The 23,592-nt window shown below is 41.5% G+C and overlaps 1 pseudogene; it reads right to left on the bottom strand.

The window, feature by feature from the left end:
* Positions 1–17,348: 17,348 nt before the first annotated feature.
* On the bottom strand, positions 17,349–23,532 carry LOC140623636 (large ribosomal subunit protein uL22m pseudogene; annotated as a pseudogene).
* Positions 23,533–23,592: the final 60 nt, after the last annotated feature.

Raw genomic sequence — 23,592 nt, 5'->3', positions numbered from 1 at the left:
GGTGTTTTTTAGGTTTTTTGTCTGTTTTTTACAATAATTTTATGAGGAAGTGATGTAGGACGTGAGGAATTATATTTCTTTCTCGTAGACTCAAAAATATTAAGTGGTAGGGTTGAGATTCGGAACTGGAACTTTCCTGACTTCAAAATTCATGTTCTTTCTTCTAATTCAATATATTTACATTGCTTCAAACATTCATTCATTTATTTACTCACTAACTTATTGGTGGATTTGTGTTCTTTTAATGAATTCTTCTGTTTGATATCCTTCTGATTTAACAGTCTGTGAGGAAAGAGGCTCCTCCCTGATAGAACCACTTAGAAACAATGCAGGGAAGAACTCTGGTTGGCCCAGACTGGGTGAGGTAGATGAGGAAGGGAAGGTGGGAGCAGTTACTAGAAGAAGAGAGGTGGGGAATGGAGCCTGGGTCACTGGAGATGTTACTACCTTGATTTGTGTCTACTACACCTGTGGTACCGCAAGACCTTCCCACCCCACAATCTCTAGTATGTCACTTAAACAGAATTTATGTTAACAGACATAGACTAATCAATGTTCTTATGAAAAATAAGAGAACTACTTTCTATTACTAAATGCCTGAGACTACACAAAGATAGTAATATATATGTATATATGTATGTATATATTATACATATATATAATTTTTTAAAAATTGGACATCCACATGCAGAAGAATAAAAGTAGACCACTCTTTTGCACCATATACAAAGATAAACTCAAAATGGATGAAAGATCTAAATGTGAGACAAGATTCCATCAAAATCCTAGAGGAGAACACAGGCAACACCCTTTTTGAACTTGGCCACAGTAACTTCTTGCAAGATACATCCACGGAAAAAAAAAAATACATCCACGAAGCCAAGAGAAACAAAAGCAAAAATGAACTATTGGGACTTCATCAAGATAAGAAGCTTTTGCACAGCAAAGGATACAGTCAACAAAACTAAAAGACAACCTACAGAATGGGAGAAGATATTTGCAAATGACGTATCAGATAAAGGGCTAGTTTCTAAGATCTATAAAGAACTTATTAAACTCAACAGCAAAGAAACAATCCAATCATGAAATGGGTAAAAGACATGAACAGAAATCTCACAGAGGAAGACATAGACATGGCCAACACGCACATGAGAAAACGCTCTGCATCACTTGCCATCAGGGAAATACAAATCAAAACCACAATGAGATAGATACCACCTCACACCAGTGAGAATGGGGAAAATTAACAAGGCAGGAAACCACAAATGTTGGAGAGGATGTGGAGAAAGGGGAAGCCTCCTGCACTGTTGGTGGGAATGTGAACTGGTGCAGCCACTCTGGAAAACTGTGTGGAGGTTCCTCAAAGAGTTAAAAATAGATCTGCCCTACAACCCAGCAATTGCACTGTTGGGGATTTACCCCAAAGATTCAGATGCAGTGAAATGCTGGGACACCTGCACCCAATGTTTCTAGCAGCAATGTCCACAATAGCCAAACTGTGGAAGGAGCCTCGGTGTCCATCGAAAGATGAATGGATAAAGAAGATGTGGTTTATGTATACAATGGAATATTCCTCAGCCATTAGAAACGACAGATATCCACCATTTGCTTCAACGTGGATGAACTGGAGGGTATTATGCTGAGTGAAATAAGTCAATCGGAGAAGGACAAACATTATATGGTTTCATTCATTTGGGGAATATAAAAAATAGTGAAAGGGAATAAAGGGGAAAGGAGAAAAAATGAGTGGGAAATATCAGGGAGGGAGATAGAACATGAGAGACTCCTAACTCTGGGAAACGAACTAGGGGTGGTGGAAAGGGAGGAAGGCGGGGGTGGGGGTGACTGGGTGATGGACTCTGAGGGGGGTACTTGATGGGATGAGCACTGGGTGTTATTCTATATGTTGGCAAATTGAACACCAATAAAAAATAAATTTATAAAAAAATAAAAAATAAAATAAAAGATTTTATTTAAGAGAGAGAGTGGGAAAGAGACACAGCATAGCAGGAGTAGAGGCAGAGGGAGACACAGACTCCCCATTGAGCAGAGAGCCTCATGATGGGCTCGATCCCAGGACCCTGAGGTCATGACCTGAGCCAAAGGCAGACACTTATCTGACTGAGCCACCCAGGCACCCAAGATAGTAATATTTATTTCTCAGGATGGGTGTCAGGAAATAGTTGTTGGTTCCTGAAGGGTCATATGGTCCAGCTGCATCTTGTCATGTGAACTTCTTCCTACCAAATGTCAACCAAGGAACGCCTCAGTGGCTCAGTGGTTGAGCATCTACCTTCGGTTCAGGGTGTGATCCTGGAGTCCCAGGATCAAGTCCTGCATTGGGCTCCCTGCACGGAGCCTGCTTCTCCCTCTGCCTGTGTCCCTACCTCTCTTCCTGTGTCTCTCATGAATAAATAAATGAAATCTTTAAAAAAAGAAAAAGAAGTCAGATGCTTAACCAAACATCAACCAAAATGGAATTACTTTCATGTTTCATTCTGTCCAGTGTCTGTGTCTAGGCTGCCCTGATAGTAAGTTTCCAGTGACATGTGTTGTCACAGAAGAGCACTAGTTTAAGAAGGCTTTTGAAGTTTTTAACAGAAAGTCCCTTATGTCCTTCCTCTCCCTGGTTTCGAGCGCAGAGAAGCAGGGCATTTGGGACTAGGGAGTGTTGCTTTGGAAGTATGCACTTTGCTGTCACCATTCACTCAGTGGCTATTTATTGGGTGCCCAGTATGTGCCAGATGCCATTCCAAAGGCTTGGGATACATCTGTGAGCAAAACACACGAAAATATCCACCCTGCTTGACTTAATAGTCTAGTAGAATGGAGATAGAGCATAAACAGCAAAAATAACAAAGGAGTAAATTATTATTATTATTTTTAATAAATTAATTTTTTATTGGTGTTCAATTTACCAACATACAGAATAACACCCAGTGCTCATCCCGTCAAGTGTCCCCCTCAGTGCTCGTCACCCATTCACCCCCACCCCCCGCCCTCCTCCCCTTCCATCACCCCTAGTTTGTTTCCCAGAGTTAGGAGTCTTCATGTTCTGTCTCCCTTTCTGATATTTCCCACACATTTCTTCTCCCTTCCCTTATATTCCCTTTCACTATTATTTATATTCCCCAAGTGAATGAGAACATACAATGTTTGTCCTTCTCCGATTGACTTACTTCACTCAGCATAATACCCTCCGGTTCCATCCACGGTGAAGCAAATGGTGGGTATTCGTCCTTTCTAATGGCTGAGGAATATTCCATTGTATACATAGACCACATCTTCTTTACCCATTCATCTTTCGATGGACACCGAGGCTCCTTCCACAGTTTGGCTATTGTGGACATTGCTGCTAGAAACATTGGGTGCAGGTGTCCCGGAGTTTCATTGCATCTGAATCTTTGAGGTAAATCCCCAACAGTGCAATTGCTGGGTTGTAGGACAGATCTATTTTTAACTCTTTGAGGAACCTCCACACAGTTTTCCAGAGTGGCTGCACCAGTTTACATTCCCACCAACAGTGTAAGAGGGTTCCCTTTTCTCCGCATCCTCTCCAACATTTGTTGTTTCCTGCCTTGTTAATTTTCCCCATTCTCACTGGTGTGAGGTGGTATCTCATTGTGGTTTTGATTTGTATTTCCCTGATGGCAAGTGATGCAGAGCATTTTCTCATGTGCGTGTTGGCCATGTCTATGTCTTCCTCTGTGAGATTTCTGTTCATGTCTTTTGCCCATTTCATGATTGGATTGTTTGTTTCTTGGGTGTTGAGTTTTTTTTTTTTTTTTTTTTATTCATGAGAGAGAGAGAGAGAGAGAGAGAGAGAGGCAGAGACACAGGCAGAGGGAGAAGCAGGCTCCATGCAGGGAGCCCGATGTGGGACTCGATCCCGGGTCTCCAGGATCATGCCCTGGGCTACAGGCGGCGCTAAACCGCTGCGCCACGGGGGCTGCCCCTTGGGTGTTGAGTTTAATAAGTTCTTTATAGATTTTGGAAACTAGCCCTTTATCTGATAAGTCATTTGCAAATATCTTCTCCCATTCTGTAGGTTGTCTTTTAGTTTTGTTGACTGTATCCTTTGCTGTGCAAAAGCATCTTATCTTGATGAAGTCCCAATAGTTCATTTTTGCTTTTGTTTCTTTTGCCTTCGTGGATGTATCTTGCAAGAAGTTACTGTGGCCGAGTTCAAAAAGGGTGTTGCCTGTGTCCTCCTCTAGGATTTTGATGGAATCTTGTCTCACATTTAGATCTTTAATCCATTTTGAGTTTATCTTTGTGTCTGGTGCAAGAGAGTGGTCTAGTTTCATTCTTCTGCATGTGGATGTCCAATTTTCCCAGCACCATTTATTGAAGAGACTGTCTTTCTTCCAGTGGAGAGTCTTTCCTCCTTTTTCGAATATTAGTTGACCATAAAGTTCAGGGTCCACTTCTGGGTTCTCTATTCTGTTCCATTGATCTATGTGTCTGTTTTGTGCCAGTACCACACTGTCCTGATGACCACAGCTTTGTAGTCCAACCTGAAATCTGGCATTGTGATGCCCCCAGCTATGGTTTTCTTTTTTAAAATTCCCCTGGCTATTCGGGGTCTTTTCTGCTTCCACACAAATCTTAAGATGATTTGTTCTAACTCTCTGAAGAAAGTCCATGGTATTTTGATAGGGATTGCATTAAACGTGTATATTGCCCTGGGTAACATTGACATTTTCACAATATTAATTCTGCCAATCCAGGAGCATGGAATATTTTTCCATCTCTTTGTGTCTTCCTCAATTTCTTTCAGAAGTGTCTATAGTTTTTAGGGTATAGATCCTTTACCTCTTTGGTGAGGTTTATTCCTAGGTATCTCATGCTTTTGGGTGCAATTGTAAGTGGGATTGACTCCTTAATTTCTCTTTCTTCCGTCTCAGTGTATAGAAATGCCATTGATTTCTGGGCATTGATTTTGTATCCTGCCACGCTACCAAAATGCTGTATGAGTTCTAGCAATCTTGGGGTGGAGGCTTTTGGGTTTTCTATGTAGAGTATCATGTCATCGGCGAAGAGGGAGAGTTTGATTTCTTCTTTGCCAATTTGAATGCCTTTAATGTCTTTTTGTTGTCTGATTGCTGAGGCTAGGACTTCCAGTACTGTGTTGAATAGCAGTGGTGAGAGTGGACATCCCTGTCTTGTTCCTGATCTTAGGGGAAAGGCTCCCAGTGCTTCCCCATTGAGAATGATATTTGCTGTGGGCTTTTCGTAGATGGCTTTTAAGATGTCGAGGAAAGTTCCCTCTATCCCTACACTCTGAAGAGTTTTGATCAGGAATGGATGCTGTATTTTGTCAAATGCTTCCTCCGCATCTAATGAGAGGATCATATGGTTCTTGGTTTTTCTCTTGCTGATATGATGAATCACATTGATTGTTTGACGAGTGTTGAACCAGCCTTGTGTCCCGGGGATAAATCCTACTTGATCTTGGTGAATAATTTTCTTAATGTACTGTTGGATCCTATTGGCTAGTATCTTGTTGAGAACTTTTGCATCCATGTTCATCAGGGATATTGGTCTGTAATTCTCCTTTTTGGTGGGGTCTTTGTCTGGTTTTGGAATTAGGGTGATGCTGGCCTCATAGAACGAATTTGGAAGTACTCCATCTCTTTCTATCTTTCCAAACAGCTTTAGTAGAATAGGTATGATTTCTTCTTTAAACGTTTGATAGAATTCCCCTGGAAGCCATCTGGCCCTGGACTCTAGTGTCTTGGGAGGTTTTTGATGACTGCTTCAATTTCCTCCCTGGTTATTGGCCTGTTCAGGTTTTCTATTTCTTCCTGTTCCAGTTTTGGTAGTTTGTGGCTTTCCAGGAATGCATCCATTTCTTCTAGATTGCCTAATTTTTTGGGGTATAGCTGTTCATAATATGTTTTTAAAATCGTTTGTATTTCCTTGGTGTTGGTAGTGATCTCTCCTTTCTCATTCATGACTTTATCAAAGGAGTAAATTATATAACATGTTGGAATAAATACATTAGAATGCTAGAAGATTCTGTAATATGTGCTATAGAAAAATAAAAAGTTAATCAGGTAAGAAAGGTTGGAAGGTGTTGCATTTTAAGGTAGAAGATGATGTTTGACCAAGGGCTTGAGGGACTTAGGTAAGTCATCCATGTAGATATCCAGAGAAGAGTATATCAGGCAGATGGTCCAGCCAGTGGAAATGTCCTGAGGCAAAAAAGTAGGTATGGCATGTAACACACAACAGCAAGGAGGCTATTGTCACTGAGGCAGATGAGGAGATGAGGTCAAGGAGTAATGGAGACCAGATCATTACCCTGAGGGAAATAGGAAGCCACTGGAAGATTGTGCAGAGAGGCATGACATGATCTTCCATTTTGAAAGGATAACTCTGGCCACTCTGTGGCTAATAAACTATTGGAAGGGAGGGGAGAACTTAAAATAGCAGTAGCATAGGGAGAAGATGATGGTGATACAGGTTTGGGTGGCAGCAGTGGAGGTAAAAAAAATAGGGAGATTATGGACATATTTTGAAGGTAGACTTGACAGGATTTCCTGAATTGGAAGGAGGTTGTGAATGACACAGGAGTCCTAGATTAACACCACACTTTTGGTCTGAGTGTTTCAACTGCTGAGGTTGAGAATGATCAGTGGTCAGATTTTAGCTGAATCTTAAAAAGTTACTATATATTGCTTCTTCCATAAAGAAAAATTGGGAGAGTAAAAATACATTGACTTTTTAATGAGTACCTAAGATAAGATGAGTTACTAGTCTGTGCACTGTTACCTCCAAGCTGCAGGACTGGAGAAGTGAGATTTTCACATTTAGGTAATAAGAAGGATCTGCCTTTCAGCCCGAATGGTAGTATGCCAGGAGATTCTTATGTTTAGAGCAGCTCTGCTCAAAGGGGGAGAGAAAGGACAAGGTGAGCAGATGGGAAAGGTATAGTGTCTGTATCTGCGTGGGCTCTAGGTTCTCTGGGCACCCTGTCTCACCACGGGTAACCCCTACACTGAAATTGTGCTTTGTGTCTGTCCTCTCTCTCTGGACTTTGAGACTTGATGGCAAGAACTTGGTCTTTTTTTTTATTATTATCATTTTGATAAAAAAGACAATATAAAAATTACTGTTTTAACCATTTGTAAGTATACAGAAGAACAGAGCCTTGATTACTGTTGGAGCCACAATGTCTGGCACATTGTGAGCACTTGGTGAATTGTTTTGGAATAAATGATAGACAGATGCCTGGGGAAGGAGCAAGAGAGGACTCTCTGATTGTGTGCAGGTATTCGCACACCTGGTTGTCTGGCAAGTTGTTGTCAGAGAAGGAAGGGTGAGAGGGCAGGGAGGTGGCTTTTCCCAGCTGGGCAAAGCCACCTCCCTGCCATGCATGGCTTTTCGGATCTGAGCTCAGGGGTATTTAATCTCCTTTTTCTTCCCACTTGCACCCTGTGAAGGTCACTTTTATGTGTCCATGTGGGTGAAACAGGGTGCCCAGATGTTTAGTCAAATAGTGATTCTGTGACAACGTTTTTGGATGAGATTTACATTTAAATTGGTGGATTTTAAGTAAAGCTTTAAAATCCTTGTGTACCTTGGCGGGGTGGGGGTTGGGGGGGTGGGGGTGAGGAGGCTCATCCAATCAGCTGAAGGCCTGAATAGAACTTGACTTCCCTTGAGTGAGAGAGCAAGAGAGGATTCTGCAGCAGATGGCCTTGGGACTTGAACCACAATATTGGCTCTTCCCTGTGTCTCCAGCCAGCCAGCCCACCCTGCAGATTCTGGTCTTGCCTCCATAATTATATGAGCCCATTCCTCAAAATAAACCTTCTCCTCTATATACATGTCCTATTCTGTTTCTTCAGAGCATCCTGATGAATACATTTTCATGTTTTCTCTCTCTCTCACTTTCACATGCCTACATGCTGCCCTGCAGGTTTAGGTCCAGGTGAAGAGACTTATATCAAATGCTTCTAAAGCAGGACCTTGGTGTTTGCGGATAATGAAAGGCATAGCCAAGTGTTGCTTGACCAGTGATGTGTGGGATTACTTTAGGAATTTCAGGCTGCTTTGTAAGCATCATACTGCTTCTCACATGCATACTTGAGAAAGTTGCCCGAGAAGCCTGGCTCAGGGCAGCTTGTCTTTGAAAGAGGGTGAACCTCTTTATTTTGGGGAGAATCTCATAGGGTTGACCTTCCTGCTTTGCTCCTCTTGCAGTCTCCTTTGCCCTCGTTCTTGGTGGTGTAAAAATGTTTAGAATTTCTTTTTTTGTTGTTATTTTATATTTATTATAAATATATTTCCACATCTTTGAATTAATTTTAATTTTATTTTTTTATGGTTTTATTTATTTATGAGAGACAAACAGAGACAGAGGCAGAGACACAGGCAGAGGGAGAAGTAAGGCTCCATACAAAGAGCCCGATGTGGGATTCAATCCCCAACCCCGAGATCAGGTCCTTTGTCCTGAGCCAAAGGCAGAGCTCATGCGCTGAGCCTGCAGGCATTCCATTTTTTTACATTTTTATTTTTTTTTTAAGATTTTATTTATTTATTCATAGAAACACACACACAGAGAGAGAGAGAGAGAGAGAGAGAGGCACAGGCACAGGCAGAGGGAGAAGCAGGCTCCATGCAGGGAGCTTGATGTGGGACTCGATCCAGGGTCCCCAGGATCAAACCCCGGGCTGCAGGCGGCACTAAACCACTGCGCCACAGGGGCTGCCCTATTTACATTTTTAAATTTAAATTCAATTTGCCAACAATTGGCAATTCAAATTGTCCTTTGCCAATTTGCCAAGGACATCGAGGCTCCTTTCACAGTATGGCTATTGTGGACATTGCTGCTATGAACATTGGGGTGCAGGTGTCTCAGTCTTGAACCGCATCCGTTTCTTTGGAGTAAAAACCCAGTAGTGCAATTGCTGGGTCGTAGGGTAACTCTATTTTTAACTCTTTGAGGAACCTCCACACAGTTTTCCAGAGTGGCTGCACCAGTTCACATTCCCACCAACAGTGCAAGAGGGTTCCCCTTTCTCCACATCCTCTCCAACATTTGTTTCCCATCTTGCTAATTTTCCCCATTCTCACTGGTGTGAGGTGGTATCTCACTGTGGTTTTGATTTGTATTTCCCTGATGGCCAGTGATGTGCAGCATTTTCTCATGTGCTTGTTGGCCATCTGTATGTCTTCTTTAGTGACACACTTCTTTCTTCTGTTCATGTCTTTCGCCCATTTCATGAATGGATTGTTTGATTATTTGCTTTTGAGTTTAATAAGTTCTTTATAGATCTTGGATACTAGTCCTTTATCTGATACGTCATTTGCAAATATCTTCTCCCATTCTGTAGGTTGTCTTTTAGTTTTGTTGACTGTTTCTTTTGCTATGCAGAAGCTTCTTATCTTGATGAAGCCCCAATAGTTTATTTTTGCTTTTGTTTCTCTAGCCTTCATGGAAGTATCTTGCAAGAAGTTACTGTGGCCAAGTTCAAAAAGGGTGTTGCCTGTGTTCTCTTCTAGGATTTTGATGGAATCTTGTCTCACATTTAGATTTTTCATCCATTTTGAGTTTATCTTTGTGTATGGTGCAAGAGAGTGGTCTAGTTTCATTCTTCTGCATGTGGATGTCCAATTTTTCCAGCACGATTTATTAAAGAGACTGTCCTTTTTCCAGTGGATAGTCTTTCCTGCTTTGTCGAATATTAGTTGATCACAAAGTTGAGTGTCCAGTTCTGGATTCTCTATTCTGTTCCATTGATCTATGTGTCTGTTTTTGTGCCAGTACCACACTGTTTTGATGACCACAGCTTTGTAGTACAACCTGAAATCTGGCATTGTGATGCCCCCAGATATGGTTTTCTTTTTTAAAATTCCCCTGGCTATTCGGGGTCTTTTCTGATTCCACACAAATCTTAAGATGATTTGTTCCAACTCTCTGAAGAAAGTCCATGGTATTTTGAGAGGGATTGCATTAAATGTGTAAATTGCCCTAGGTAGCATTGACATTTTCATAGTATTAATTCTTCCAATCCATGAGCATGGAATATTTTTCCATCTCTTTGTGTCTTCCTCAATTTCTTTCAGAAGTGTTCTGTAGTTTTTAGGGTATAGATCCTTTACCTCTTTGGTTAGGTTTATTCCTAGGTATCTCATGCTTTTGGGTGCAATTGTAAGTGGGATTGATTCATTAACTTCTCTTTCTACAGTCTCATTGTTATTAGTGTAGAGAAATGTCACTGATTTCTGGGCATTGAATTTATATCCTGCCACATTGCCGAATTGCTGTATGAGTTCTAGCAACCTTGGGGTGAGTCTTTTGGGTTTTCTTTTTTTTTTAAGATTTTAAAAATTTATTTATTCATGGGAGACACAGAGAGAGAGAGAGAGAGGCAGAGACACAGGCAGAGGGAGAAGCAGGCTCCATGCAGGGAGCCCGATGCGGGACTCGATCCTGGGACTCCAGGATCAGCCCTGGGCCAAAAGCAGGCACTAAACTGCTGAGCCACCCAGGGATCCCCTCTTATGGGTTTTCTATGTACAGTATCATGTCATCTGCGAAGAGGGAGAGTTTGACTTCTTCTTTGCCAATTTGAATGTCTTTTCTTTCTTTTTGTTGTCTGATTGCTGAGGCTAGGACTCTAGTACTATGTTGCATAGCAGTGGTGAGAGTGGACATCCCTGTCGTGTTCCTAATCTTAGGGGAAAGGCTCCCAGTGTATCATTCCCAATGGGGATTCCCCATTGGGAATGATATCTGCTGTGGGCTTTTTGTAGATGGCTTAAGATGCTGAGGAATGTTCCCTCTATCCCTACACTTTGAAGAGGTTTGATCAGGAATGGATGCTGTATTTTGTCAAATGCTTTTTCTGCATCTATTGAGAGGATCATATGGTTCTTGTTTTTTCTCTTGTTGATGTGATCATCAGGTTGATTGTTTTACGAGTGTTGAACCATCCTTGTATCCCAGGGATAAATCCCACGTGGTCATGGTGAATAATCCTCTTAATGTATTATTGGATCCTATTGGATAGTATCTTGGTGAGAATTTTTCCATCCATATTCATCAAGAATATTGGTCTATAATTCTCCTTTTTGGTGAGGTATTTGTCTGGTTTTGGTTGGGTCTTTGGCCTCATAAAACGAGTTTGGAAGTATTCCCCTCCTTTTCTTTTTTTGTTTTTAAAGATTTTATTTATTTATTCATGAGAGACACAGAGAGAGAGAGAGAGAGAGAGATTGAGAGAGAGAGGCAGAGACACAGGCAGAGAGAGAGAGAAGCAGGCTCCATGCAGGGAGCATGATGTGGGACTCGATCCCAGGACTCCAGGATCATGCTCTGGGCCAAAGGCAGGCACTCAACCGCTGAGCCCTCCAGGCATCCTTTCCCCCCCTTTCTATCATTTGAACCAGCTTTAGTAGAATAGGTATTAGTTCTTCTTTAAACATTTGGTATAATTCCCCTGGGAAGCCATCTGACCCTGGACTTTTATGTCCTGGGAGGTTTTTGATGACTGCTTCAATTTCCTCCCTGGTTATTGGCCTGTTCAGGTTTTCTATTTCTTCCTGTTCCAGTTTTGGTAATTTGTGGTTTTCCAGAAATGCATCCATTTCCTCTAGATTGCCTAATTTACTGGCGTATAGCTGATCATAGTACGTTTTTAAAATCGTTTGTATTTCCTTGCTATTGGTTGTGCTCTCTCCTCTTTCATTCGTGATTTTGTTAATTTGAGTCTTTTTTCTTTTTTAATAAGGCTGGCTAGGGGTTTATCTATCTTATTAATTCATTCAAACAACCAACTCCTGGTTTTGTTGATATAGAGTTCTTCTGGTCTTATTTCATTGAGTTCCACTCCAATCTTTATTATCTCTCTTCTGTATGGTTTAGGCTTTATTTGCTGTTCTTTCTCCAGTTCCTTTAGGTGCTAGGTTAGCTTGTGTACTTGAATTTATTCCAATTTTTTTGAGGGAGGCTTGTATTGTGATGTGTTTTCCTCTTAGGACCGCTTTTGCAGTGTCCCAAAGATTTTGAATAGTTGTATTTTCATTTTCATTAGTTTCCATGAATCTTTTTAATTCTTCTCTAATTTCCTGGTTGACCCATTCATCTTTTAGTAGGATGCTCTTTAACCTCCATGTGTTTGAGTTTCTTCCAAATTTCCTGTTATTGAGTTCTAGTTTCAAAGCATTGTGTTCTGAAAATATACAGGTAACAATCCCAATGTTTTGGTATCAGTTAAAACCTAATCTGTGAAAAAAAAAAAAAATTAAAAAAAAAAAAAAAAAAAAAAACCTAATCTGTGACGCAGTATGTGGTCTATTCTGGAGAAAGTTCCATGTGCACTTGAGAAGAATGTGTATTCAGTTGCACTCAGATGGAATGTTGTGTATATATCTGTGAAATCTATTTGGTCAGTGTATCACTCAAGGCCCTTGTTTTTTTGCATGTTTTTTTTTTAAGATTTATTTATTTATTCGTGATAGACACAACACACACACACACACATACACACACAGAGATTGAGAGAGAGGGGGATCCCTGGGTGGCGCAGCGGTTTGGCGCCTGCCTTTGGCCCAGGGCGTGATCCTGGAGACCCGGGATCGAATCCCACATTGGGCTCCCGGTGCATGGAGCCTGCTTCTCCCTCTGCCTGTCTCTGCCTCTCTCTCCTTCTCTCTCTGTGACTATCATAAATAAATAAAAATTAAAAAAAAAAAAGAGATTGAGAGAGAGAGAGAGAGGCAGAGACACAGGCAGAGGGAGAAGCAGGCTCCATGCCGGGAACTCGACATGGAACTCGATTCTGGGACTCCAGGATCTCGCCCTGGGCCAAAGGCAGGTGCTAAACTGCTGAGCCACCTGGGGATCCCCACGTTTTTTTTTTTAAGGCCCTTGTTTCTTTGGTGATGTTCTGCTTAGAAGATCTCTCATTTCCTGAAAGTGCCGTGTTGATGTCTCCTACTATTTGTGTATTATTAAGTATCTCCTTACTTAGCTTATTAATTGATTGACATACTTGGTGGCTCCCACATTTAGGGGCTTAAGTATTCATAATTGTTAGGTCTTCTTGTTGGATAGACACTTTAAGTACGATATAGTGTCCCTCTTCACCTCTTACTACAGTCTTCGGTATAAACTTTAATTTATCTGATATGAGGATTACTACCCCAGCTTTCTTTTGAGGACCATTTGATTGGTAAATGGCTCTCCACCCCTTTCATTTTTAGGCTGTAGGTGTCCTTAAATCTAATATAAGTCTCTAGACAGCATATAGATGGGTCTTGCTTTTTATCCCGTCTGAAACCTTGCGTCTTTTGATGGGATCATTCAGCTCATTCATGTTCAGAGTAACTATTGGAAGATATGAATTTAGTGTCATTGTAATACCTATTCAGTCCCTGTTTTTGTGGATTGTTTCTGTGGGCTTCCTCTTTCTTTTACAGAGTCCCCCCTTAATACTTCTTGCTGAGCTGGTTTGGTAGTCACAGAGTCTTTCAGTTTCTGTCTATCCTGGAAGCTCTTCATCTCTCCTTCTATTCTGAATGAAAGCCTTGCTGGATATAGTATTCTTGGCTGCATATTCTTGTCATTTAGTGCCCTGAATATATCCTGCCAACCCTTTCTGGCCTGCCAGGTCTCTGTGGAGTGGTCTGCTGTTAATCTGATATTGCTCCCCATGTAAGTTAAGAATCTCTTGTCTCTTGCTGCTTTAAGGATTTTCTCTTTATCTTTGACATTTACAGGTTTTACAATTAAATGTTGAGGTGTTGAACTGTTTTTATTGATTTTTTGGGGGGGTTCTCTCTATCTCTTGGATCTAAATGCCTGTTTTCTTCCCCAGATTTAGGAAGTTCTCAGCTGTGATTTATTCAAATATACTTTGTGGTTCCCTCTCTCTCTCAGTCTCATCTGGGATCCCAATTAGATGTATATTCTTTCTTCTCAAGCTATCATTTATTTCCCTAAGCCTTTCCTCATCAGCTGTTGTTTTTCTCTTTTTTCCTCAGCTTCCTTCCTTTCCATTCTACTTGTCTTCTAAGTCACTCTTTCCACCTCATTAGCCATAGTAGTTAGAACATCCAGTTTGGATTGCATCTCAGTTAAAGTATTTTTAATATCATCAGCCTGATTAGTTCTTAATTCTGCAGTAACAGAGTCTCTAGAGTCCTTTATGCTTTTTTCCAGAGCCACCAGTAACTTTATAATTGTATTTCTGAATTGAATTTCTGACATCATATTTAAATCCTTGTTCAGCAAGGGGTACTGTAAAGGGAGGTGGGTGGGGGGATGGGGTGACTGGGTGATGGGCATTGAGGGGGACACTTGACAGGATGAACACTGGTGTTATGCTATATGTTGGCAGATTGAACTCCGATAAAAAATATATAATAAAAATCCTTGTTCAGTAACTATGTAGCAGAGAGTATTGTTTCCAGTTCTTTCTTTTATGGTGAATTCTTCCTTCTATCATTTTGTGCAGTGAAGAGTGGCTGTATGAGTGGGCTAAATCAAAAATATCAACCACGACATAAGTAAAATACACCCTAGATGATTCTGAAGAGGTCAGAGACCAGAAAAAAAAAAGAAAAAGAATAGAACAAAATAAAACAAAAGGACCACTAAAGTGAAAAACAAAATTTAAAACAAAATAGCAAAAACAAAAACAAAGAGGAAAAAAAGAAAAGAAAGGGAGGGGGATGGTGGTGGTAGAGAGAGAATGCAGTCTCCCTGAGGGGACCTAGAGGTGATCCTCTTGGTTTTGTGTGTATTTTGTTCTGTATGTTAGAAGATGCTTGATCCCAAATTTATATAAACCAGAAATAGTTATATAAAGACCCAAAATTGGCCACAAAAATGTAAACAAGTTAAAAGAAGGGGGCAGAATGGGAAGGAAGAAAGAATATAGTCTCACAGGATGAACCAACACGATGTTCCACTTGGTTCTGGGTGTATGTGGGTCATGTGTTAGAAGGTACTAACTTCCTCTATTGTAAAACAAAATGAGGCAGAAAAAACAAAAACCCATATCTTGTATATCTCCCAAAATTAAATTGAATATGTTGAAGGGAATCCAGAAGTGAAAAATATATCTAAGACAAGTAATTGTAGAAATATGGAAGTCAAAAAGGAAAAAACTTAAAAATGAAGAGCTGGTAAAATATTGTAGTTAAGGTGGGAAAAGAGAAAAAATAATGGAAATTTTTAGTCTGATATAAAAACGAGTCATAATGGAAAAAGAAAAGGAAAAAAAATGACTCTCTAGTTCTACATACTATTTTCCCTCAGTCATAGAACTTTCCAGTGCTGCTTGGTCCAGAACTTGCTCTTCCCCTGTTCTTCCAGCTGGTTTTCTGGGGGAAGGGCTGCTGTGCTGATTCTCAGGTGTGTGTACCTGGGGGAGATGCCCTCCCACCCCTCCCCCCACTGGGTTCCAGGCTCAGTGGGAGCTGTTTACCCTGTGAGGTCTCTGTTCCCTGGCAGCCCTGCCTCTCACAGGCACAGGGTGACACAAGGAGGAACAACAACACTGGTGGTGACCAGGTCTCCAGCTCTGGAGTTAGCTCCCCCAGTAACCACCCACAGCTCCCAGTCTGCACCGGCCTAGAAGCTCCCCGGTTTGGGGTGCTGGCCTGCACAGCTTGGGGGCGCCCGGCAGCAGGAGAGTCCTCGCTGTCCTGTGCCCTCCCCGCCTCCACCTATCCTGGGGGACCGCAGGATCCTGGGCTGTGTCTGCCCGGTGCCCTGGGATCTGGGGCCCTTGCCGGTGGACCCACCCACTAGGGGGCCGTGGCTCCTGAAGGGAACGGGGAACAGCCACCTCTGTCCAGAGCCGGGCTCTATGGTAAAGGGAGCTCTGGAATTGGCCCATGGAACCGGCAGGCTTCTCCCAAACGCCCTGAGGGCTGCTCCACTCCAGCCCTTTACCAAGATTGTACCGCAATTTGTAGAGAGCTTTCTCCCAGGCATGCTTCCTCTTATAGTGACTCAGGAGAATCTCGAGGCTTCACTGACCCTCCTGTGACTCTGCCTGATTTCCCTGCTGAGCACTTTTCTGTCAGGGAAAACTCAGGTGTGGACTTTTAAAGTTCCCTCTTGTCCAGGGCTGGGCTTTTGTGCTCCAGGGGTTTTCATGGCTCTACTTTGGACTGGCTTGTCGTGATTCTCCTCCCCCAGTTGATTTATTTTTTATTTTCTTCGCCTTCCTACTTTGTTGGAAGTGAAAACTTTTCTCTCTGTAGCATTCTAGATACTCTGTCTTTACATCTCAGGTTGAAGTCAGAGGTGTTCATAATGTTTTGAAAGTTATCTGGATAAGTTGGTGGGGCCAGGTGAGTTGAGGACCCTACTGCTCCGCCATCTTGCTTCAACTTTCTATCACCCATCTCTAATAATGAAGCTGGATCATTAGAAATGACAAATATCCACCTTTTGCTTCGATGTGGATGGACCTGGAGGGTATTATGCTGAGTGAAATAAGTCAATTGGAAAAGGACAAACATTATATGGTCTCATTCATTTGGGGAATATAAAAATTAGTGAAAGGTAATAAAGGGAAAGGAGAGAAAATGAATGAAAATATCAGTAAGGGTGACAAAACATGAGAGACACCTAACTCTGGGAAATGAACAAGGGGTAGTGGAAGGGGAGGTGGGCAGAGGGTTGGGGTGACTGGGTGATGGGCACTGAGGGGGGCACTTGGTGGGATGAGCCCTGGGTGTTATGCTATATGTTGGCAAATTGAACTCCAATAAAAAATTATTTTTTTCAATAAAAATTTAAAAAAAATAATGAAGCTGGATGATGAGTGCATTTGAGTTCATTTTACTCCCTACTTTTGTTTGGAACTTTTCATTATACAAAGTTAAAACGGTCACGTTTAAGTTTTGGTCGTATTCTCTCAGAGATGTTGAGAGCACCATGGGCCTACTTCCCCAGACTAGTGGGAAGAACAAGAGTCCATAGGGAGAATGGGTGGAATGCTGCTTAGAAGATTCACCTTCCAAGAGTGTCATTTATTTGAGAGTGACCCCCAGTGCTTTCCATGTGGAAAATACTTAGTATCAGACTGCATGAATGCATGAGCATATGAATGAATGTGAATGATTACTGTCCAGTGAGTTAGAGAATGATTCTGTCATGAGATCAGGAAGAGAATCTAATTTCGGAGCCAAGTGTAATGATAAAATGATTTTGTATGCCTCCCATTTTACCACATTGTGTATTTAAGCACAAACAGCTTTATCTACCACATAATAAAGACTATGCCTGCTAATCATAACATAGCATTCCTATGGCCACAGCAATTGTGTCAGGATATGCCTAGGGCTGAAGCCAAGTCAAAATGGATCCTGGGACCTTAAAAAAATATTTATTTATTTATAAAAAGCATTTATCTTTGTTTTTAAGAAATAAATGGCAAAATATATACACTGTAGAGTCTGAATCCCCCATCACAGAGTGTGAATAATGGTCCGGTTGCGGAGCTCCTGAATATACTCTTTGACATGGGTGACAGCCATATTTGGTGCCTTCTACCAACTTCACAAAATAATGGCAATAAACCATCTCCATAATCCCAAAGCGTCCTCTGCCATGGTATCGGATGGAATTCAAGTATTAGCCTCGCCTTGAAGTCGACTCAGTTATATATAAATTGGATCTGAATTCCACATTGTGATCTCTCACTGCCATATCTTGTGCTTCTAAGAGAATCTCTTTAATTATTTGGGCCCCCTTTTTGTCACTGAATTCCAGTTGAGCCAAAGCCTGGTCAATGAACATTCTTTTACCAATTTTGCCAAACACCACATATTGTCTTTGCTGCATTTTATTTGCCTTCAACAATGGTAGATTTCTGTTGGTCTCCGAGGTTCTCCAGGTAATTGTGGAGGATAAACAGTTTTATTCTTCTTTTCCCATTTTCGAGAAATGTTCAGAGACCTATGCATGTGGATATATGACTGGGGTAAAACATCGTGAGATGAAAGAAGCTCTAAGGCCAGATTGCCCCTCAGATTCTGCATCCAAATGCACCCAAACATTCCAATGTTGCCACTACCATCTTTCTCCCTCCCTCTATGGAAGCCTCCTAGTTCATGCAGTGATTTTATTTATTTATTCATGAAAGACACACACACACAGAGGCAGAGACATAGTCAGGGAGAGAAACAGGCTCCATGCAGGGAACCTGATGCGGGACTCAATCCTGGGGCTCCAGGATCATGCCCTAAGCCAAAGGCAGACGCTTAACTGCTGAGCAACCCAGGTGTCCTAAATCCTGGGACTTTTATATGAGTGAATGAAAACAAGGCGCACATCTTGCCTTTGAACTTTAAATTGGAAAGAGATATGCCTACCTGAAGGGAGGGCCTGATAAAGCAGAGTGGAGAGAGATCATTATGATGACATCAATTTGAACCCCTGGGGCCAGCTGTACCTGGGGCCATACAGTGTACTGCATGTGGTTTGCTAAAATTCTGAAATATAACCAACACAATCTCATAGTAGCAAAGCACATATGGAACAAAGATTCTAAGCTTACTGTTGCTAGGAAAGAAGAACTATTAGCTTTTATTCTTGTATTTAATTATGAACTATAGATGTAGACGCAGAGTAGAAAATTGTGTCCGTTACACTGGTTGGGTAAGGTACTGACAGAGATTAGTATCAATGTATTTATCATTCCATGCATTCCTCCTGAGAGCTGAGAGAAACCAGGTGATTAGACAGACTCCTGAGCAGGTGAAACCCAGGCATGTTTGAATGTCTTGCCTCTGTGTGTGGTAAGGTGACTTCACCTCAAGTGCTCAGCAGCCTGGTTTATGCTTGGTGGTAGCATCAGACAGATCCAGATTGTGGCGGTGAGTAACTCTGGGCTTTCCCCAGCTTCAGACATGGGACGAGTTCACATTTTATCCTTCAGCCTCTAAATGCCCCAATCGGAGCTTCTGAACAGAATTATTGAAGCCTAGCCTTTGGGTGCTATCAATGTCCAGTAATAATTCAACATTCAGGGAATCCAAATTTCTGGGCCTGGTGTTATAGATTAGGGTTGACATGTCTCTTTGTATAATGATGAGAATATGTATCATTATTCCAGCTGTGAGAACTTGGGCAAGTTCCTGAACTTTAAAATGAGAATAATATAAACTAAGAATAATAGTATCTACCTCATAGGGTCTTGTGAGGCTAAATAAGTCACTAATTTTAAGCACTTTGAATAGAAGTTGGTACCCAGTAAATGTTAACTATCATTATTACTGAAAAATAATAATTTTCTGCCTTGGACAGACATTTCCTCTAGGACCTGGATATCTGAAACAAGACAATGAAAAGGCAAAAATATGAGGATTTATGAAAACTGTGAAATGCTCTGTGAGAGTGTGCAACACTTCTTAGGTATAAGACTTTGAAGTCATGTGTTTTAGTTTTCTGAGGTATTGAGTCAGTTGGAAAGCTTGACTAGAAGTTTCTTGACAGGGGATGAAGGCATTGTTTTTTTCTCCCTTAGGGTTCTGCTAGGTGACCATCACAGGCTAGCTAACTACCATCTTGTAACCATACCTTACCAGACAGTGGTTTCTGTACATCTCAATAGTTCAGCTGGTAGGGGTTTGAGAGAGTTCTTTGAAATATCCAGGTGGCACAGGAAGTAGTAGTAATTCAAGACTTGGAAACAAATTTAGCCAATGTCTCAAGGAGATGATGAGGGCTGATAAGCAGCCCCTAGGTTTTCAGAGATGAAACAATTTGGATCTACATTTGTAGAGTGCTCTTGTTAATAATTTTCTTTCCCTCCCTTTTTTCCTTCCACTTCCCCCTTTCTCTCTCTGTTTCACAGGAAGTATATGCTCCCCTCTCCAGGAGTAACCATTTTTACTAGTTTGACATCCTTTTATTCCTTTTTCTGTATGTTTGCACACACACATAGAAACTATTTTGTAGAAGGGTTTAAACAATTTTTATATAAATGGGACATTTTGAGTTGCCATCTAAATCTTTTAAAGATTATTTATTTGAGAGAGAGAGCACGTGCAAGGAGGAGCAGAGGGACAAGAGCCAAACCAAGAGTTGGTTGCTCAACCAAGCCACTCAGGTGCCCCTAAATTATTTTTCACTTAAAACACCTTTTCTTTCCATGACAATACATATAGATGGATCTCTTTTCAATTGTTACTTATTACTGCATTATATGAGTGCAACATAGTTTATCATCATTTGATAGAATTTGAGCTGCTTTCATTTTTTGCTCTTGCAATCCTTCCATGGCCCTCTTTGGGCACATGCAGGGCTTTCTTTGCCATAAGGTACATTGAAAAATAACCTGCTGAAACCGTGTCTAGAAACATTTCGCTCTAAAATTTTCATTTCGCTCTAAAATTTCCCAATCCCTATGGGGCCTTGGTGGGTTTGAGCCTTTATTGCTGGTTAAAATGATTTCCCATCTTTGGGTGCCTGCATGGCTCTGTTGGTTAAGTGTCTGCCTTTGGCTCAGGTCATTATCTCAGGGTTCTGGGATCGAGTTCTGCATCGGGCTCCCTGTTCAGTGGGGAGCCTGCTTTTCTCCCTCTGCTGCTCTTCCTGCTCAAGTGTGCACACGTGCTCTCTCTTGCGTGCATGCAGGCACACTCTTTCTCAAATAAATAAAATCTTAAAAAATATATATTTCCCATCTTTTCAATAAAATGGCCAGATAATGTTGATGGCCACAGAAAGGTGAAATCTGAATCTCAATAAGACACTCTCTACTTTTAAGTCCCATCTACAAGTGTGTGATAGTGAGAGTGACAACCAAAATGTTTGCTGAAATCCTCAGGATTTCAGAGGTAATTTCCTTCAGCTGTGTAGGCTGGCAACATTTTGTACCATTATAAAATGTTGGGTGGCTCAGTTGCTAAAAACCTGCTTTCGGCTCAGGTCATGATCCTGGGGCTCTGGGATAGATCCCCATATCAGGCTCCCTGCTCAGTGGGGAGTCTTCTCCCTCTCCCTCTGTAGCTCCCCCTGCTTGTGCTCTCTTGCACTGTCAAATAAAAATCTTAAAAAAAATAAAATCAACCTCTTTTATAAGCACCAGTATCATTCATTTAAAATTGTCTGATGAGTACACTGTTAGCAAGTCTGTAGCTGAATGCCCGTCTCCACAAGGTGCTCATCATCTGTATTTGTGGTCAGAATCCTGCACAGCCTTACCATCTTTGTTTAATAAAACATGTCTATTTAAAAAAAAGTGAGGCCAGACCTGCTGAGTCAGATGTAATATCTTTGAACTGCACAAGCTCTACCACAAGGATTTGGGACACAATTCCGTCAGGAACTCCTCTGTTGCCAACTACCACAAAGGAGCTAAGATGAGTTCAAAGATGATCTATTTAGTGACTGATAGTCTGAGACAGTGCTACTCAAAGTAGCTAGCCTGTGAACTCTTTTTTACTGGTCCAGAATGAGATAATGCACTTGTTCCAGAATGTAAACCACTGTACTGTTTCACTCACCGAAAAAGTCTTGCTATGGAAAAAATGTTAACTGAAGGGGTGCCTGAGTGGCTCAATCAGTTGAGTGTCTGCCTTCAGCTCAGGTCATGATCTCAGGGTCCTGGGATTGAGTCTGCATCTGGCTTCCTGATCACTGGGGAGTCTGCTTCTCATTCTCCCTGGATGCTCTCTCTCAAATAATAAAGATCATCAAAAAAAAAAATGTTAACTGAACTAAACTGCTTTGTGACATAGTTGATTTACATTCTGATGCAAACTCCTTACTTTGTACAGTGGTCTGTGAACCACATTTTTGATTAGCACTGGGATGCTTCATGAAATCTGGAATGAATGGCTTTTTCAGAGTTGAGTTGGGAGGATGGAGAATGGTGATTACCGTTTTCTCTTTCAAAGGGACAGTGTTTTGTACCTGCTTTTGAGCTACCCGAGAGAGAAGCTTATTTAAGGCCACCATTGCCTGTACCACTATCATTCCCTAGAACATGCATTTCTCTTCATGCTTTTGCCCTTCTTCTTGTTCTTATATCCTTTTTCCATGCTTCTGGAATGGGATTTAAAGAAAGAAAAATAATATAGGGAAAGCTCCTTGTATGTTTTCTGTTTTGCAAACAATTAAATACAATTCTCACCACAACTGGCTGAGGAAAGTATTACTACTTTGTCAATGCCCAGAGATGTTTAGTGACTTGGTCCAGGTCCTTCATGTAATGACGTGGCAGGCTTGAGCCTTGACCCTAGGTCTGTTTGCTTCTCTACCAGGTGTTTTGGTCTTCTGCTCTCACATCTGAGGAGGTACAAAGAGAATTCAGGTCCTGCAACAGAACTTGAAAAGTGCCCATACTGACATAAAGTTCCATTTTGAAACTTTGAGGTTCCATTAGCCCCTCAGGCTTGGTACCTTGTTTCATTGCTGCAGTCCTGTCACATTGCCCACTTCTCTGAGTTTGTTAGATACTTATGTGTCCCTGTAGTAGAGAATACCTTCATCTTATCATTTTTGTGTCCCTCACAATAGGACACAGGGCTTTAAAAGCCGTATTACATGAGGAGTTGTTGCATTGAATATTATTAGTCTATAAAGTTCTCTATGTGCCAAAGATAAATATTAGATGAATGAGACTGAGACTCATACACAAATGCTTTAAGATGTTGTGGTATGAATCTGAGCATATGTGCAGTCTTATAAAGCAGTGCATGGTGGGGAGAAAGGCACCAGGCAGCCCTGTCTCCTGAGATGCATTCCTTGCTGTCCCTGGATCATGGTGTTTGGAACTTGTCTATAAACTCCTTGAGGACAGGAACTGGGTCTCTTTATTGTTTCTCCAGTGTCTAGCATGTTCCTTGGCATACAGTTCCTGGCACTTGAAAAATGTGTAGAATTACTCAGTGTGCTAAATTCTCAGCACTTGCTCCTAAACTGTTGTTACCAGTGCTATTAATTCCCATGTGGTTCTGTATTTTCTTCTGCTCCTGGATTTCCTAGGCCTAATCTCACATTTTTTTTCTTCTTTTTCTATCTCTGCCAGCTCCTGCTTTGCATCAGGGCCAATTCTAGGACCAGAAGCACAGCAGGGAGGAAGGTGAGAGAGTTGACAATTGTTAGAACTATGGTGAAAGTGAGAATGGGGAAAATTAACAAGGCAGGAAACCACAAATGTTGGAGAGGATGCGGTTGGTGGGAATGTGAACTGGTGCAGCCACTCTGGAAAACTGTGTGGAGGTTCCTCAAAGAGTTAAGAATAGACCTGCCCAATGACCCAGCAATTGCACTGTTGGGGATTTACCCCAAAGATTCAGATGCAATGAAACGCCGAGACACCTGCACCCCGATGTTTCTAGCAGCAATGTCCACGATAGCCAAACTGTGGAAGGAGCCTCGGTGTCCATCGAAAGATGAATGGATAAAGAAGATGTGGTTTATGTATACAATGGAATATTACTCAGCCATTAGAAACGACAAATACCCACCATTTGCTTCAACGTGGATGGAACTGGAGGGTATTATGCTGAGTGAAGTAAGTCAATCGGAGAAGGACAAACATTATATGTTCTCATTCATTTGGGGAATATAAATAATAGTGAAAGGGAATATAAGGGAAGGGAGAA

The sequence above is a fragment of the Canis lupus genome, chromosome 33, assembly GCF_048164855.1.
Source record: "Canis lupus baileyi chromosome 33, mCanLup2.hap1, whole genome shotgun sequence".
NCBI lineage: Eukaryota > Metazoa > Chordata > Mammalia > Carnivora > Canidae > Canis > Canis lupus.
Note: the sequence above shows the minus strand (reverse complement) of the source record. Positions and strands in the feature narration are given on the sequence as shown.